Source organism: Hemiscyllium ocellatum, chromosome 40, assembly GCF_020745735.1.
Source record: "Hemiscyllium ocellatum isolate sHemOce1 chromosome 40, sHemOce1.pat.X.cur, whole genome shotgun sequence".
In the NCBI taxonomy this organism is placed as follows: Eukaryota; Metazoa; Chordata; class Chondrichthyes; order Orectolobiformes; family Hemiscylliidae; genus Hemiscyllium; species Hemiscyllium ocellatum.
In genome coordinates, this window is record NC_083440.1 from 29,459,650 (window position 1) to 29,476,995 (window position 17,346).

Below are 17,346 nucleotides of genomic sequence, written 5' to 3' on the forward strand. Positions count from 1 at the left end.
ACTCAGCTAAGTGATCTTGCCTGGAATCTACCTGCTCGACATGTTCTTCCTTATCATTCATCTTCTCAACCAGATCTTGCAGAGAATCTATCTGCTCCACCTGGTCTTACCAAAATCCTGCCCATTCAACTGATTATTTCCAGAATCGAGCCACTCAACATGATCTCCCATGGAATCTTATTGTTCTATCTGATCTTCCCGAAATTCCAGCCACTGAAACTGATACAAGGAGATGACACCGGAATGGAACAAGTTTATTTCCTCTTGCAGAAAGTTCCCACAAATGCGATGAACTCAGTAGACTCACTCTATATGGTAATTATTCAATGATTCTGCGACTTGGTGTAAATGGAGCAGCAATGGAGGCCAGGGATCACCTTCTGCCACCAGTGTTCACCTTGATACATCTGGCTCTGAATTGCTCCGTCTATGTTAGAGTCAGTTCTGGGAGCATCGTCTGTAATCATGTAATGGATAAATTCTGCAGCTGCTGGGAATCTCTCATCCAAAAGCAAGTGCTGCGTATTCTCAGAAAGTTAGGCGGTATGTATGCAGAATAAAACAAACACAGTTCATGTTTCAGATGTGAATAAGAACAGTGCACAATTTCATCATCACTGTCAGCTCAGAAATGGACGAGAAACCCACTATAGTGCAGTGAAATGAATTTGTGATTGCAGAGAAACTGAGGGAAGATCCAAATTGTAAATTAGCAGCACCCGGGCAGCGGTGGAAAACTCAGTGAAACACAGTTGGCATAAGCAAGTTAAACACCGAACTGAGCTAAAATAATCTCATTAGTAAAGACAGTGGAAGGGAGGGAATGGCAGTGTGATGATCAGGAAATGTAGAGGTGAGATAGAGCAATGGATGGACAGAGATTCAGATCAACAGTAAGGAGCCATTGTAGTCCTAGAAACATGGAACTTTACACATGGAACACAGTATGGCACAGCGCAAAAGGAATGACATTGCAGATGAAAACTCAAAAACTCTGAAGGCATTTCACTTTTTACTCCTGAGAAGTTTCACGTGAAGTAATTGGGAAGCTATCCGAACTCTGCTGTCAGAGTAAACCCGTAATTTAAGAGAATGCCCAAGATGGAGTGATGTCACTATATCATTACCACTGTGTGATAATATCACCCACAAGAACACGGAGCATCTGGGTCTGTACAAACTTGAGATTCCACACAAACTGGGAAGGATGGCAGGGTTCCTGACAGGGGACCCAGGAGAATTATCAGGATGGTTTGGAGAATGGCAGTTTGCAGTGATGAGGTTAGGGTGTTGAAATCCTAATTAGGGGAGACTTGACAGAACGGGAGCACTAGCTTATGATTTTATAACACAAGGTAAGTAATGTGAAGCTGTTTCCATTAGCTGATCATGAAAGTATTAGAGGAACGTTACATCAGTTTGGGATGTTCCACAGGGAGAATGCGAGGAAGAAATTTTATGCAGTGAATGTGCATGAGTTTGGAATCAATGCTGACACACAAACGTCAATAATGCTGAGATCCTGATACATTGATGGAGGTCCGGTGTAAAAAAAAATATTGGTCTGATCAATGATGGAATCTGAATTGAAGCAATACTAGCATTGATATGATAGAATTAATGTGAAATGTCTCTCAATAGGCTTAGAACAGACAATTCCAGGATCTAGAGCACATCACCTTTCCAAAGACTACTGCTTTGGTCTGGAGAAAATTTCAGCTAATTCTAGAAATCTGTTTTTATATATTGACACTGTGAGATGTTGCGGATGTATAACGGTCCAACTTTAGGGCGGACATGGCAGGAAATACACAACAGATCAGGCATGTCTAAGTGTGTACAGTGAACATTTTAGCTCAAAGAAATTTCATCAACATCCTTTTGAAGTGGGATAAGTCGGTGGTAAATAGAAAAATTAATTGACCAGGGGTAATTTGAAAAGAGTGCAAACTAGAAGCTAAATCACAAAGTAAAATATTGTGCTTGTTGCATCAAGTGGTGTGGCGTCTGTAGAGACACACATAGGATTAAAATTTTGAGTTCACGGTCACTAGGAGTCAGCTGAACTTAAAATTATAAATCTGCTTCTCTTTTCAGAGTGGCTGTGTTCGGTTGTGTAGGATAGACTAAAACAATGGGCCGTCTTTAAGAATCGGAGATGAAGAGGAATCTTCGTTGAGCACCCTGAATCATTAATATTTAGTGTGGAATGTTCTATAATTCGGGCAATTGAACTCAGATCACGTGTTTTTTAATGTGTTTATTTTTATGTGATGTATGTGTGTGTGTGTATGTATATGCATATATATATATATATATATATAAATAAAATCTTTCAATTTGTGGATATCAATCAAAGCAAAGTTTTAACTCCTAACAAAAGCTTGAGACATGTCCATTGCTGTATCCCTGCTTGCATTTTCCTGATCTGCTCTCGAACCTGGTGATGCTGTCCAGAGGGAAATGCAATCTCTCCAGAACTCTGCCTGGTCTCCACAGCAGTCACAGATATCCTGAATAATACAACAACCATGACGTTGGATGATTTCTAGTCCATGTTTTCTCTGAGGTTGCTGCCCACTATTCTTACAAATACATTCACATCTGCCTTCATATATTTGGCAACTGTTAGTACCAGCTGGTCTATGTTCAATTTCTCTATATCCGTCCATTCCATGCACATCCATCTACTTAAGGGGCTAAAAGACCCTGAAACACCCCTATCATATCTGCCTCCATTACCACCCCGACATTCCGTTCCACACGCTACCAACCTCTGGAAAAATACCTCGCCCCCACATCTCGTTTGAACTTCCCCACTTTCCACTTCAATGTATGCTCCATAGTTTTAGACATTTCAATTTTGGGAAAGAGTTTCTGACTGTCAAATCTATTGATGCATTTCATTATTCAATGGAGTCTCCCTTCAGCCGCCGCTGCTCCAAGGAAAATATGCTGAGTTTTTCTAATAGCTCATGCCCTCTCATACAAGCAGCATCCTGGTATGCCTCTTCTCCACCCTCCACATCCTCCCTGGAGTTTGGCGACAAAATTAAAAGCGATACTCTAAGTGAAGCCTAACTGAAGTATTATAAAGCTGCAACATGACATCCTCACTCTCCTTTATTCCTTGAAATTTGTGACGAGTCCATGACCACACAGCTCCATCGTTTATAAACTTTACCTCACGACATTACCTATCCCCAACCCCAGCCCTACAGTGTCGCCATGCCAAATATCACATGCCAACCACCAAACGAAAACCGGGACAGTGATGGTGACTCGCACTTCCACAGTAACCCACGTCCTGTTTCCCTCTGCCTCTAATATGTTGACTTTCGCAATCCCTTCCACAAGTCCTGTCCACTCTGCTGCAAGCAGGCTGTCTCCACTGACTTCCCCAAATTCACTGCTACTACAGGGTGCCCTCAGAATTGCTCCTTGAAAATTTCATCGACCTGGTCCGAAATTACAGAAACGGACAGGGTCAGCTTAGATTGGTGAACGGTAATTCAGGATCGAAAAATGTGCCGGGGCATTTAGAGGATGTAATGAATAGTTTGTGTCTTCAACTCTCTGGACTGTAGCGATGCAGATTCCCTGATCCTGATTGTCCCAAACAATGTCAAAATCCCTGGACATACTGTGCCAGGATCTCCTGACTGAATCCTGTCTCCCTTGCCCTGACTGAGAACTGAGACGTTACCATTTGATTGAAGCACATGCAGTATGTTTGCTGCTCTAACTGCTGTTCCGAGTGCCTGACAGTACAGCTCCTTAACTGATCCTCAACGATGAGTTGCCTGGCTTATGGCTGTGATAAACAACCTGGCAAGTCAGGAGCACTGTGAAACATTAGGTTCTGGTTCAGGCATCGAAGTGCAAAAAAGTCAAGGAAAGCCAGTGATGTTGTGCCATTCCCTGAGTCGGACATGTCTCGGGTGCTGGAAAGTTTATAGTGACTTTTTTTGCAGTAATAATGTACTTTGTGGACAGGTAATTTTACGTCTTGATGCAGTGCTTTTATTTATCTCTGGCTTATTTCACCACCTCCGCAAAGTATCGGTTCAACTGGTTAATGTGAGAATCGGCTCTCGGAGTGATCTGCACACATTGTGTCCTAAATCAGTGAATATGCAATCTGATTAAACTCACAGGCGTTTGAATTGATAAAATAAAGCCGTCACAAACTCACCCATTGATTTCATTTGCTTTTGCACCCTGATGAAAAGCATTCTTAATCATTTACAAGAATGTTGTCAGGTCTGGAGGGTTTGAGCGACTGGAAAAGGCTGAATAGGCTTGGAGTATTTTCCCTGGAGCGTCAGAGGCTGAGGGGTGACTTACAGAGGTTTATAAGATCATGAGGGACATGGACAGGGTAAACAGACAAGTTATTTTCACTGGGGTGGGGGTAGTCCAGAACGAGAGGGCATAGGATTAGGTTTAGAGGGGGAAAAACTAAACAAAGACCAAAGGGGAAATGTTTGCAGGCAGAGCATGATTCATGTATAGAATGAGCTGCCGGGGAACTGTTGGAGTCTGATACAACATTTAAAAGGCATCTGGACTGGTTTTTGAACATGAAGGGTTTAGAGGGATATGGGCTAAGTGCTGTCGAATGGGAATCGATGAGGTTAAGATATCTGGTAAATATGGATGAGTTGGATAGAAGGGTCTGTTACAGTGCTGCACATCTCTATGACTTTATGTACAATAAACGGGTGGCAGAGTGGCTTAGTGGTTAGCACTGTCGCCTCACAGCACCAGGACCCAGGTTCGATTGTGGCCTTGGGTGGCTATCTGTGTGGAGTTTGCACATTCTTCCTATGGATGTGTGGGTCTCCTCTGGGTGCTCCGGCTCCTGCCCACATTCCAAAAGATGTGCAGGTCAGGTAAATTGGCCGTGCTAAATTGCCCATAGTGTTAGGTACATTAGTCATGGGTAAATGTAGAGAACTGAATCTGGGTGGATTTATTTTCAAATGGTCGGTGTGGACTTGCTGGGCCAAAGGGCCTGTTTCCACACTAAACGGAATCTAATCTACAAAAAAAATGATCTTTTCCTGCTTCACAGTGTTCTGAAAATCTCTCATTCAATGCCCGTGAGTAATCGTCATCATCATCGAAATCCAAGCTGTTGAATACTTCAATAGATCAATCTTCTTCCTTTCGTTTTCTGAAATGCAGTTTGCCATTTGGAAGAGCTGGTGAGCAACTTTGTTTTACTTCTGTTGTTCGGAGTTGGTGGGAAAAGGCAGCATGCACCAGGGATGAAGTGAGAACATGGAGAGTAAGTACTGAACATGCAGAAAGACGCAGATGAATTGTAACCTCAATCAAGTTGATTTGCACAAATGCAACTCTGTCTTGACCAGACAAAAGCTGTCTGTACACTTTGCATAGACTCGGTACACGAGAACTTAAGCAAACGCACACAAAAGTGAACAAATAAAATTGCTTTTTTGGATTGTTTATGAGGGGATGCACCATTCCCAGAAACACTGCAATAGTAGAACGATGAGAGATGTTAGTGGAGCAAGCTTCCAAACCAACTCCTTCCAACAAAAATTAGATTAATATTCAATCCCTTAGTCTGGGACGTATCAGATATTAATACTGACAAGTCATTTGGTAAAACGCCTCATCGCAAAAACTTTCCAATAAGCATAAAGACATGGCTTGGCTGGTGGTGAGAAGGGCTCTGCCTGTGGCATCCTTTATGCACGCCCGGACTCTCGATGCGGCTGCGGAGGGGACGAGACTGTCATACACCTCCTTCTAGAATGTCCTACGCAAAGGAAGTCTGGAGAAGAATGCAGTGGTGTTTGTCAAGGGTCGGCCTGAGCAGCTCCGTGATGTGGGACTCCATGCTCTACAGTCTGTTCCCCGGGACTCACACCGAAAGAAACATCAACTGTGCCGAGAGGATCATCTACTCAGTCAAAGACTCTGTTTGGTCTGTCGGAAACCTATTGATCTTCCAGCTAAAGGAGCTGACCCCGACTGAGTGTTGCGGAGTGGCACATTCCGAGGTCCAGGACTACGTGTTGAGGGATGTGCTGAAGTTTGGGGCAGGGGGGTAAGGCCATGTGTAACGTCTCCCTGTCACAGAACAAGGGGCCCACACAGTAAGTGGGCTCCACTGAAGCCTCAGCAAAATACATGGATGATAAACGTACAGGCCAGTATACAAGAATGATTAATTCTGATCTCTGTATGTAAAGAAATTCAAGGTGCGCCTATGAATGGTACCACCAATTGTACAGATCATCAAAATAGTTTATGAATACAGTATATGTTTGAAATTAAAAAAAGACATGTACTATTATTACCATTATAATAACCGGACGTGGTATAGCAGCACCGTGGAACGTTGATTGTGATCTTTCCAGGTTCATATTGAAAGTAGTTGGGAATATTCTTTAAAGAAGAGAAAATACAGACTGTTGCAGTTGTTTTCTGTGCAATACTGAAATTTCATATGATGAATACAAATGGCAACAAATCGATCAAAAAAAGGCGACAGTGAACCAAACAGAACAATCAATGGTCAAGCAGCTCAGGACGTAGAGAATGAAACAAGTAGCAGTGATATCCAGGAAACACTGTGGAGAAAAATAAAATGGAAATCGAAGAAGGAAAACCTCAAAAACAATCAACAGTAGATCAGAAATTGCCATTTCCACCAGATAGCGATTGCTGCATGAGGAAAGACTACAATTGCCCCGTGCCAAGAAGATAATCGTCACTGGACTAAATGTAAGAGAGAGAACGATAAAAAGAAGACTTGAAGTTACTAATCAAACGTTTCTGTGCCTGAGCCCAGACTGTCTGTGAAGGATTTTAACACAATGGTAACTGTTGGTCCTATCACATGAAGTTTAAAGAATATGAACTCATGAAATGAATCATTTGCACTTGTAAAAGACATAGCGAAGAATATGAGGAGCAGATTGCTCAATAAACAGTTATTTGGGTTGACAGCGGGTTATTTCAGCTGCTTTATAGGTTACGTCGACTGGCTGGAGTTGTCTATCAGACCATAATATCCATACGGAGACATATGATATCAGTCAAGCAAAGAATGGGAGACACTTACCATTCACATGGGTGACAAAATTCCTGTGAAGCCTCCACAATTGAAACTGTCCTAAGAATTGTACATCCACACGATATGAACGACAGTGCAGGGCATTCAATCACTCCATAATATACAGGAATAGAAGACCTCCCAAATATGAACAAACAAGTAATAGGGCATTGAGTCCTTTACTCAGATCACCCTTGCAGTCTGAGTTATGAAGCCTATTACCAGTGAACCTAATCACCATGCACATGTTGGATGCCCACCACAATCAGAAGAACTACAACATTTGGTAAGGTCTCCTCAGTCCACATTTCACTACCACCCACCCCACCACCTAACCAAGACTGTATTCCATTGTTCCCACTGAAACAAAACTCATTTCCTTGTGAATAGAGCTGTCCTTCTCAGATTCAGAGAATACACAGGGGATATGAATCCCCATCGTTCAATCAATACACTCCATGGAAATTACCCGAATTAGACCATAGCTTGCTCTAGGAGACCCAAATAGTGTACTATTACTTGGCCTCTAAGGTTACCTTTATGGATTCTGGCAAAATTCTAAAGATTAGTGGAAGTGATGGCCTAATTGTGTTATCACTGCTAATCACTGTTAACTCAAAAACTGACACAACGTTCTGAGATTCTCGGTTCAAATCTGCACAGCAGGTAGTGGGATTTCATTTCAAAACTAATGTCGAGGTATAATTTTGAAGTATGACAATACGAAGGCTGTTAGTGTTGTTGGCAAAAAATATCTCACCTCATTCAGTAATGCCCTTTAGGGCGTCTAAACAGTCACGCTTAACTGGTCTGGTCTACATGTGACTCCACATCTAAAATAGCCTAGTTGATTCTTACCTCTTCACTGGGCAATTGGGGAAGGGCAGTAAGTGTTGACTGAGGCAGTGACACCCACATCCCTTTAATGAATAAAATAAAATGGGGTTTCCCAATACACAGCCAACTCCCCGGTACAAATAAATGCTTCCTTCTTAGACCACTCCCTGGTATGTGAACATCCCCATACTGAGTGCATTGCCTGAACTATGAAATTCCCAAAATTGATCCACATTTGAAGAAAAGGTATCCTACTCTCAATTCAGTGTAGGTACCTGGAGTAGCGAAAACCAATGCATTGACTACGACCAGCACAGGCAACTGAAGCAAAAGGGTCTGCCTCCTGGCTTTGAGAGCAGTAAGAGTCGGGAAAGTCACTGGACTCAGAAAAATATACTGTGACATGGATGATGCACTGCAATAGATCATGCACTAAATTCAGCAGAACCTCAGCGCCAAGCATCCAGTCTTTCATCTTGACATTTCTCCTGCTCTCAAACACCTGGACCATTCTCTTGTACACGTAACCAACGCTCGGGTTCAGAGATATGGAATAGTGCAGGTTAAATGGGCTTCACATTGGTTTGACAGGTTGGTGCAACGTTGAGGGCGGAAGGGCCTGTACTGCGCAGTAATGTTTTATGCGTATGGACATGAACCTCTTCATTATCTGAGGAGTTGTAGACGATGTTGAACATGCGCAATCATAAGCAACCTTTTCTCATTTTGAGGTTATGCCAGAGGGAAGCGCATTGATGAGGTAGCTGAATTTAGAAATGATGCTGTGGAATTCCTGCCGAGATATATAACGGTTGTAACCTCCAAAAGACAAAACCGTCTTCACCTGTAGTCAGGATGAAACCATAGAGAGTTGTAATCTCAAAGAGTTCATTTTTTTTTCAAGGTCTCAAAACGTTTACCATTGTCACAATAAATGAAGGGAAATACTCACAACTCTGGAAGTTCGATTTGCGAGTTTTGTTAGGGACATAGAGTATGCACATGCATAAAGAATATAATGGTCTTTGTGATACTATTATGGAAATTATATTTCCGCTCATGGGAAAGACCGAAACTGGAGTTCATTAATGTGTAATATTCATTCAGGTTTAGAGCACTTATAATATGATTGGCGTGTATGGTACAGTAATTCACAGTGTCAAATGGTCTGTATACTGGACTGTTAATTCTATGTGATGTTCACCAAATCAATTATTAGCCATCCTCATCATTTTTCAGGTACTAAAGTTAGTTAATTGTTGAAACAGACATTTTATACCAAATACTATTAGTATATTTATTTTTATATGTTGACACTCGGCCTCCCCACCAGGAAACCCCAGGACTGGCTCAGTGGGAATAAGCAGGAGATCCAGAATCTGCCAGAAGGCAAACGTGAGGTATTCCTGAACCTGCAGCTCCACCATAACTCCAGCTAAAGGAAACAAGCAGAGACACAACTGAAAGTCGACGTGTATCAAAAAAGATGTTATCTAAAGAATAGATGGTGGGTGGAGAGAGTCAGCAGGAGGGTCAGTGACTCACTGACAACAACAATGTGGGTGGCTTCTTCAGGTCAATCAAAGCCATTACAGCCTGAGTACCAGGGGAGTGACTCCACTGAGAGTCAAACACAGAGAATCCCTCATAAAAGCACGAGAGGGAGTCAGCACTCGCTGGAGAAAACATTTTGAGGGCCTTCTCCACCAATTCACGAAATTCAGGACAAGTGTTCCTGACACTATCCCACAACACAGTACCTATTGCCACCTCAGAAAACCTACAACCCACCCTGAGGGCAAAAGCACCTCCAACAACAGAACAACAACGAGGCCTCTGGCACAGATGAATTAACTGATAAAGGTCGAAAATATGGTGAAGAGTCATTCTTGACACGAATCCACTTCACGGTCATTGTCTGGAATGAAGGGAGCGTGCGATGAGATCTAAGAGACGACATTACTGTTCCCATCTTCAAGAAGGGAGACAGGTCCGACAGTACAGAGTGAGTTTCCCACTGTCTGTCATGGGAAAGGTCATCGCGGGAGTCCTCCGAAGTCTTTCCTCGCAGTGACTCCCAGCCCCTCCCAAGTGCCCGTCAGTCCAGATTCTACCCATCAAGAGACAAATCCTGCCAGCAACACATTTGCAGCTGTGACAAATCCAAGTAGAGTTCAGGGAACAGCAGCAGTGTCTGTACATGGCCTTATTCAATCTTCGAGATTTTGGCTCTGTGGACCGTGAGGGATTATGGGATACCTTCCTTCAATGTGGATATCCACAGAATTCTGTCACCATTCTTTGCCCGCTTCACAAAGACTTCCAGGCTGTGAACTTCACGAACACATTCATCATATGCATGATCAGGATGTAACAGACACAACTAAGGAATTCTGCAATCAACATATTAGATCTAAGCCCTGCAGTCCTGTCACTTCCAGTCATGAATAATAGTGAACAAGTAAACAACTCATTGCTGGAGGAGGAGGCTTCACATTTATCTGCAATAATCAACAATGGGTGAGCCCAGTAAGTCAATGCAAATATAAGGTTAAACCCATTTACTATACTCTTCAGATAGAAATGCTGATGGTGGATCCATTTTGGCCTACTCTAGTGGGTAAAGATTGGGGTCGTGACAATATCCCAGCAATGGGACAGATGACATCTGCTCCAGAACATGTTGGACCCTTGCACAAGCAGTTTCTGCTGAGTTATGCACTGATATCTACCTGAGAGAGTGGAAATGAGCCCAGGTATGTGCTGTGTATAAATAACAGGACAAAGCAAACCCAGTGAATTCCCATCCCATCAATATGATATCGATCATGAATATGTGAATGAAAGCTTCATCAAAAGTGCTATGAAACAGCACCTGCACACAAACAACCTGCTCAGTGACGCCACACAGCTCCTGACGTCACTCCAGCCTTCGTCCAAACATGGCTAAAAAGAGCTGAATTACAGAGGTGGGGTGGGGCTTACTGCACTTAATATCAAGACTGTTTGGCCTGGCATGGCTTCAAGCAGCCTGCGCAAAACTGTTGGCAATGGAAATCATGGAAAACTCTCCCCTGGGTGGAGTCATCCCTGGCAGAAAAGAAGAAAGTTGTGATCCGTTAGCCCAGTCGTCACGGAAGCGGGACATCTCTGCACGAGTTCCTCAAAGGCGTGTCTTAGACCTGACCATCTTCAGTGATTTCATGAATGGACTTCCCTCCTTCATAGGGTCAGACATGGGGAGATTTGCGAATCATTACACTGTGTTCAGAAGCATTTGTAATTACACAAATATTCCTTATCCAAAAGCAGTGAGACCTAGACAATATCCAGGCGTGGAATGAAAAGTGACAAATGAAATACATGGCACATAAATGCCAGACAATGATCAATTCTAACAACAGCGAATCAAGCAATTATCCTTTGATAAAAACAAATTACTGCGGAAGCTGGAATCTGAAAACAAAAGAGAAAATGCTGGAAAATCTCAGCAGGTCTGGCATCATCTGTAAGGAGAGAAAAGAGCTGACGTTTCGAGGTTAACTGACCCTTTGTCAAAACTTTGACAAAGCGTCAGTTAGATTCGAAACGTCAGCTCTTTTTCTCCTTATAAATGCTGCCAGACCTGCTGAAATCAGAAGTCATATTTTCGTAGTCATTGGGGTTGCCGTTGATGATTCCTCAAAAATCAGCATCTTGAGATTAGCATTGTCCAGAAACTGAACTGGACTGTCCATTTAAATACAGGGGTGACAAGGCAGGGCAGAAGCTGGGAATGCTGCAGGGAATAACTAACTGCCTGACTTTCATCAGTCCACCATCGGCAAGGTTTGAGTCAGGAGTGTGGTGGAACACTCCCCATTTGCCAAGATGAGTGAGGCTGCAACAACACTCAAGAAGCTTGACACTATCCGTTCTAAAACAGTTCACTTGGTGGCCACCACACCCAACGTATTCCAAATACTGACTGTCAGTCGCACCGGTATATGCCAACTATGAGATGCATTACAGAAATTCACCAATGTTCCTCAAAAAACACCCTCTAGACTCATAATCATCTTGAAGGACATGAGGAACAGATACATGGGATCATCATGCACTACAAATTCCCTTCTACGTCATCATCATCCTGATTTGGTAATATATCCCAATTCTGTAAGTATCTCAGCTTCACAGCCCTTCATAACGCTATTGTAAGTCTATGTACAGCACAAAGACAGCGACAGTTCACGAAAGCAGCGCACAACACATTCTGAACAGTCACTAGAGATAAGCAATAAATGCTAGCCCAGCCAGCGATGCCTAAGAATGATTTAGAATTCATTAAAAATGTTCCCCATTCATGACTCTTGATGGTCACTGGGTTTCAGGTTTTATGAGTGTAAGCTGGGTGGGTGTAGGTAGTACCTTGCCTGTTGTGAAGAGCTGAAGTGATATACTGTTTGGAACATTCTGTCAGTTTTTCAGAGGCACAGCCTCCATCCATAGCATCACAAAGACACTGAGATTCATATCCCAGATTACTCAGTTGTGAGATAGAGAGAACCAATTTAATATATCTTCATATCTGGAATAGTTATAAATATAATTAAATTATTCTTTTGAAAATAATTAGGCGTGGAATATTTGCATTCAAGCCAAAGAATAATTGAATATTTTCAGAGTACTTGGGGTAAATAATGATCTGATACTGGGTGCGATAACCAGACTCATCCCCCTTGTTCAATGATTAGGTTAAATTGTCCAGATCCAGTTTGGTAACTGTCTGGAGATATTTAGGAGCTGATCACTCTTGTCTGGAGGTGCCAGTGTGATCCAGCAAGTCTATATTTAGATTCCAGCATTTGCAGTTGTATTTTTGCTGTATATGATAGTGCAAAGAACATGTGTTTACAAAGCTGAGCATTAATCAGCTGTTTGCTGCAGTTATTGAAATAAGAATTAATCCGCTGGTTACTACAGGTACTAAATTTAGCAATAATTAGGTGTGCAATCTGAATATTGAAGTGAATAATCCTCAACTAAAAAAAATTGGTTTGATTTTAAGATTCAAAGAAATAAAAATGGGTCAACTCTTTATCGTATAAAGCTTAAAACTGACCTGCATTATATTTCCCGCAGACAAATACAATAATAATCGAACGTAGTCACATTCACAAAATCCCACTTTCCAGATAATGTCCCAGACTACACTATGATCATCTCAGGGCAGGTCCTATCGCACTGTCAGGACAAAGTCAGCAGATGTATCAGCCCCGTGGGATACAGTCAAAGTGGGGAGGGGGGGATGATTGTACAATGGAAGTGCTCAGCATTGATTCCTGTACCTATGAAGCCTCAGATCAAACGCGGGCACAAAAACATTCTGCTGTTTATCAATTACCACATTACTAAAAGTTTCCCTGCATGAACTCCACTTTGAAGGTGGAAAGGAGATAGAATGGACTCTGTGGGAGGCTGCAATGTCCATCACCAAGGCAGGCTCAGCAGCACCACCTCCTGAATGAGCTGGGACATTCCAAAGGCATTGTCACCAATCTGCCTATCCGAGATTTTATAGACACTGCATCATGTAGTGTGGCATTGTCTCTGTATGAAATGGGGCAGACTTCAATCAGATCGACCAACTTATGACGAGGTGTCCATGAAGTTCAGTGGGCCATCTACAGCATCAGAATTATAACTTGCAGAGACGGTCATAGACTATCTGCCAGACATACCTGACTGGAGGGTATGAGATACAGGTTGAATAGCCTGGGGATTTTTTTTTAACTCTGGAGTGTCAGAGGCTGTACAAAGCATTTATAGAGGTTCATAAAATCATGAGGGGCATGGATAGGGTAAACAGCCAAGGCCTTCCCCAGGGTAAAAGTGTCCAAAAGGAGATGGCATGGGTTTAAAGTGAGAAGACATAGATTTCAAAGCGACCTGAGGGGCAATTCCTTCAAGCAAGAGATGATGTATGCATGGAACAAGAACATTTGGATGGATATATGAAGAGGAATGGTTTGAAGGAATATGGGTCAGGATCTGGCAGTGGGACCAGTTTAGTTTGGGAATATGTTCAGCTTGGACTGGATGCATCGAAGTGTCTGTTTCCATGTTATATGACCACATGGCCCTATGGTGAAAGCTGGTACAATTACAACAATGAAAAGGCATCTCGGTGAGGATATGAGTAGGAGGCCTTCAGACAATTTCAATGAAGAGTACAACAGCACAAACAAACAGGAGAACTGAAACCCCAATATATGTGGTTCCAACCCAGTGAAGCTACAAAACAGTACGACTTTTGTATGGAACACACGACGGAAAAGCGATCAACATAGCCAAAGAGACTCGGCTTTCTCCCCACTGATGCTGCCAGACTTGCCGTGTTACACCAGCAATTTCTGTTTCTGCATCACATCTAAGTTTGGCTGATCTCCACTCAGACACATTTAGACATAAGAAATGGTGGACGATTAAACCACTGGGTGAGAAGGCTGCTCTTCAACAACCATACCCTCAGTTATGGGAGAGTCTAGAACTTTAGTTCAAAACATAAAGCTAAGCATTTTCAACAATCTTCAACCAAAAATAACAAGAATTTTATCCATTGCAGCCTTTTCCTGAGGTCCCCATGTACACAGATCCCAATCTCCAGCCAATTCAACACATTGTCCATGATATTACGGAATTACTGGAGGCACTGGATACTGAAAGGTTTGTGGGTCCGGACAACGCAAATATCGAAAACTTGTCGCCTGCAGAGCCAAAGTGTTCTAATGAGAATCCAGAGAAAGGTCTGCGCTGGTGGCATCAATAACAAGCAAGAATGAAGACAGTTATTATTGTTCATGTCAGCAATTTCACCTTCAGGACACTTCTGCAAGAACTCCTCAGGAAACATCATCAGTCTAACTATCTTTACCTGCTTCACCAATGAACACTCAAAGGTGCATCAATGAGCGAGGTCAGTATAGAATTTTGAGCATAGTTGCTTTCCAAGCGTTTGATTCAGGTTTGATTCCGGATCATTGCAAGGTTCCAATTATAATTGACCACCAAGAGGACAGATGAGGTTCGAGATGCTGTCCATATAGAGTTTAGTCAGGCCTTTGACAAGGTCCTGTAAGGCAGGCGATTGGTGAATGTTCGGTGACATGGCACATAGGGAGAGCTAGCTCACTGGATTCAAAATTGACTAAATGGTGGCAAGCAGAGGGTAATTGTTGAAGATCGTATCTTGTACTTGTGGCCTGTGGCTCGTGATGAGCCACAGGGGTCAGTGCTGGGAGCTCCGGTATTTTTTATTAATATAAATTATCTGGATGTGAATGTGCAAGGCAAGATGAGTAAGTTTGCAGATGACGCAAAATTAAGATGCATCATTGATAGCGAGGAAGGTTATCAAACATTACAGGAAAATGGGCTGAGGATTGGCAATGCAGTTCAATATTGGTATATGTGAGGTGTTAGACTTTAGAAAGTCAAACCAAGTTGGCACTTATACCGTAAATGCTAAGGTACTGAGGAGCGCTGTGGAACAGAGGGACCTAGGAGTACATGTACATTGTCCTTGGAACATGGTGCCACAGGTTGACAGGGCAGTGAATAAGGCATTTAGCATGCTGGCCTCCGTCAGTCAAAGCGAAGAGTATTGGAGATTGGACATTATGTTACAGCTATACAGCTGTTTAATAGTTTCACCACGTCATCACGTCATATATTGGTATTCAGTCCTGCTATTTGCATGCCCTTTTGTACACTTCATTGCACTAGGGTTGAATCCCTGGCTTGATAGTAATGGTAGAAAGGGAGATATAGAGTCAAAGAATCATACAGCACAGAAACAGATTTTTCGATCCAACTCATCCGCACCGTCCAGACTTCCCAATCTGAACAAGTTGTTGATGAGTTTGCTGAGCTGGTTGGTTTTCTTGCACATGTTTCAGCGCCCTCCTGAGTGGCATCTTCAGTGCTGTTTAGTCTCTGATGAAGCACTGTTCTTGTGATCTTCCTCAAAGTTATACTGTTTTATTGGCATCAGTTTTAAGTTTCATAAAATAAAAAATCTCAAGCCTCTTTATTTCTTTGAATCTGAAAAGCAAGGCAAACCATTTATTTTCAGTTAAAGATCATTCAATTATTATTCACTTCAATAATCAGAGCACACACTTAATTACTGCCCAATTTAGAAACGATCGCAACCAGCTTATCTCAGTTCAATGACCGCAGTAAACATCTGATTCATGTTCACAAGACATTGCAGTACCAATACATTGAAAACGACTTCGTAAAGGTCTGAATTCAAATATACTGCTGTTGCACCTCGCTGTCTTGCTAATAAAATGTGATTCATTTATGGGCTGTTAAGTCTGTCCAGAGAGCTTCCAAGATTGATCCTGGCGAGTATGCAGACATCCTCTCACTATGGACAATTCACAGTGTTATCAACGGAGAACGAAGAAAATTAATGCAAAGGAACATGCCCTTCGGTCCTTCAAACCTGCGCTGATCCAGATCCTCTATTTAAGTTGTCGCCTACTTTCTCAGGATCTGTATCCCCCTGCTCCCTGTCCCTTCATGTATCTGTCTCAACACGATCTCTACCATCTCCACTGGCATCGCATTCCAGGCGGCTGCCATCCTCGGCATAAAGAATTTTCCAAGTATATCTCCCTTCAACATTTCCCCTCTCACCTTGAATTTGTTATCCCTTGTAGTTGAGACACCGCTTTGGCAACAAACTTCTTGCTATCCACCCTGTCGATAACGCTCATGATTTTGTAGACATCTATCAGTACCCACCCCCAACCTCCCTCTTTCTAATGAAAATGCTCCTCATTTACTCAATCTCTCTGCATAGCAAGCGCCCTTCATACCAGGCAACATACTGGTGAATGTCCTCTGCACCCTCTCCAAAGCATCCACATCATTTTGGTAATGTGCTAAGCAGGCCAGAGGCCTCCAAACATTTCAAGACGGTAGCCCACCCAAACGTTGTTAGTTTCTTTAAGCAGGTGTAAAGTGAATATTCCAGGAGAGATGCAGCAGGTCCAACCACTTAGTTATAAACTAAACTGATTTTGTTTACAAGATTAAGGAGGGAAACACAGCAAGAGAAAACCGAATACAGAATAACTTAACTTCTCTGAAAACTCAACAGATCACCCCAACGTAATGACGGTGTTCCAAATACTTGCAAAGATCCCCATAAATACCGCTTGGCACAAAAGGGAAAATCAAACCCAGGGTCTTACAGGAGAGAAGTCAGATAAAGAGGACCAGTGCTGACCTGTTTCTGTGGGTCCAGCAGCTTCAGAATTCGACTGCTAAAACCCAAACCAAACCAGAGAGAAACTGAGGTTGGAGAACGGGCTTTCAGTGTACAAGGGTTTTTGAAAAAAAAAGAAAAGCCTTCTGACTGAGGC

General features: G+C 42.6%; 1 non-coding gene across 1 annotated transcript; it reads right to left on the bottom strand.

Annotated features, from left to right (window-relative positions):
- Positions 1–5,479: 5,479 nt before the first annotated feature.
- Positions 5,480–5,679, bottom strand: LOC132834593 (U2 spliceosomal RNA). Its single transcript, XR_009647226.1, has one exon. It is a non-coding gene; the product is annotated as a U2 spliceosomal RNA (small nuclear RNA).
- Positions 5,680–17,346: the final 11,667 nt, after the last annotated feature.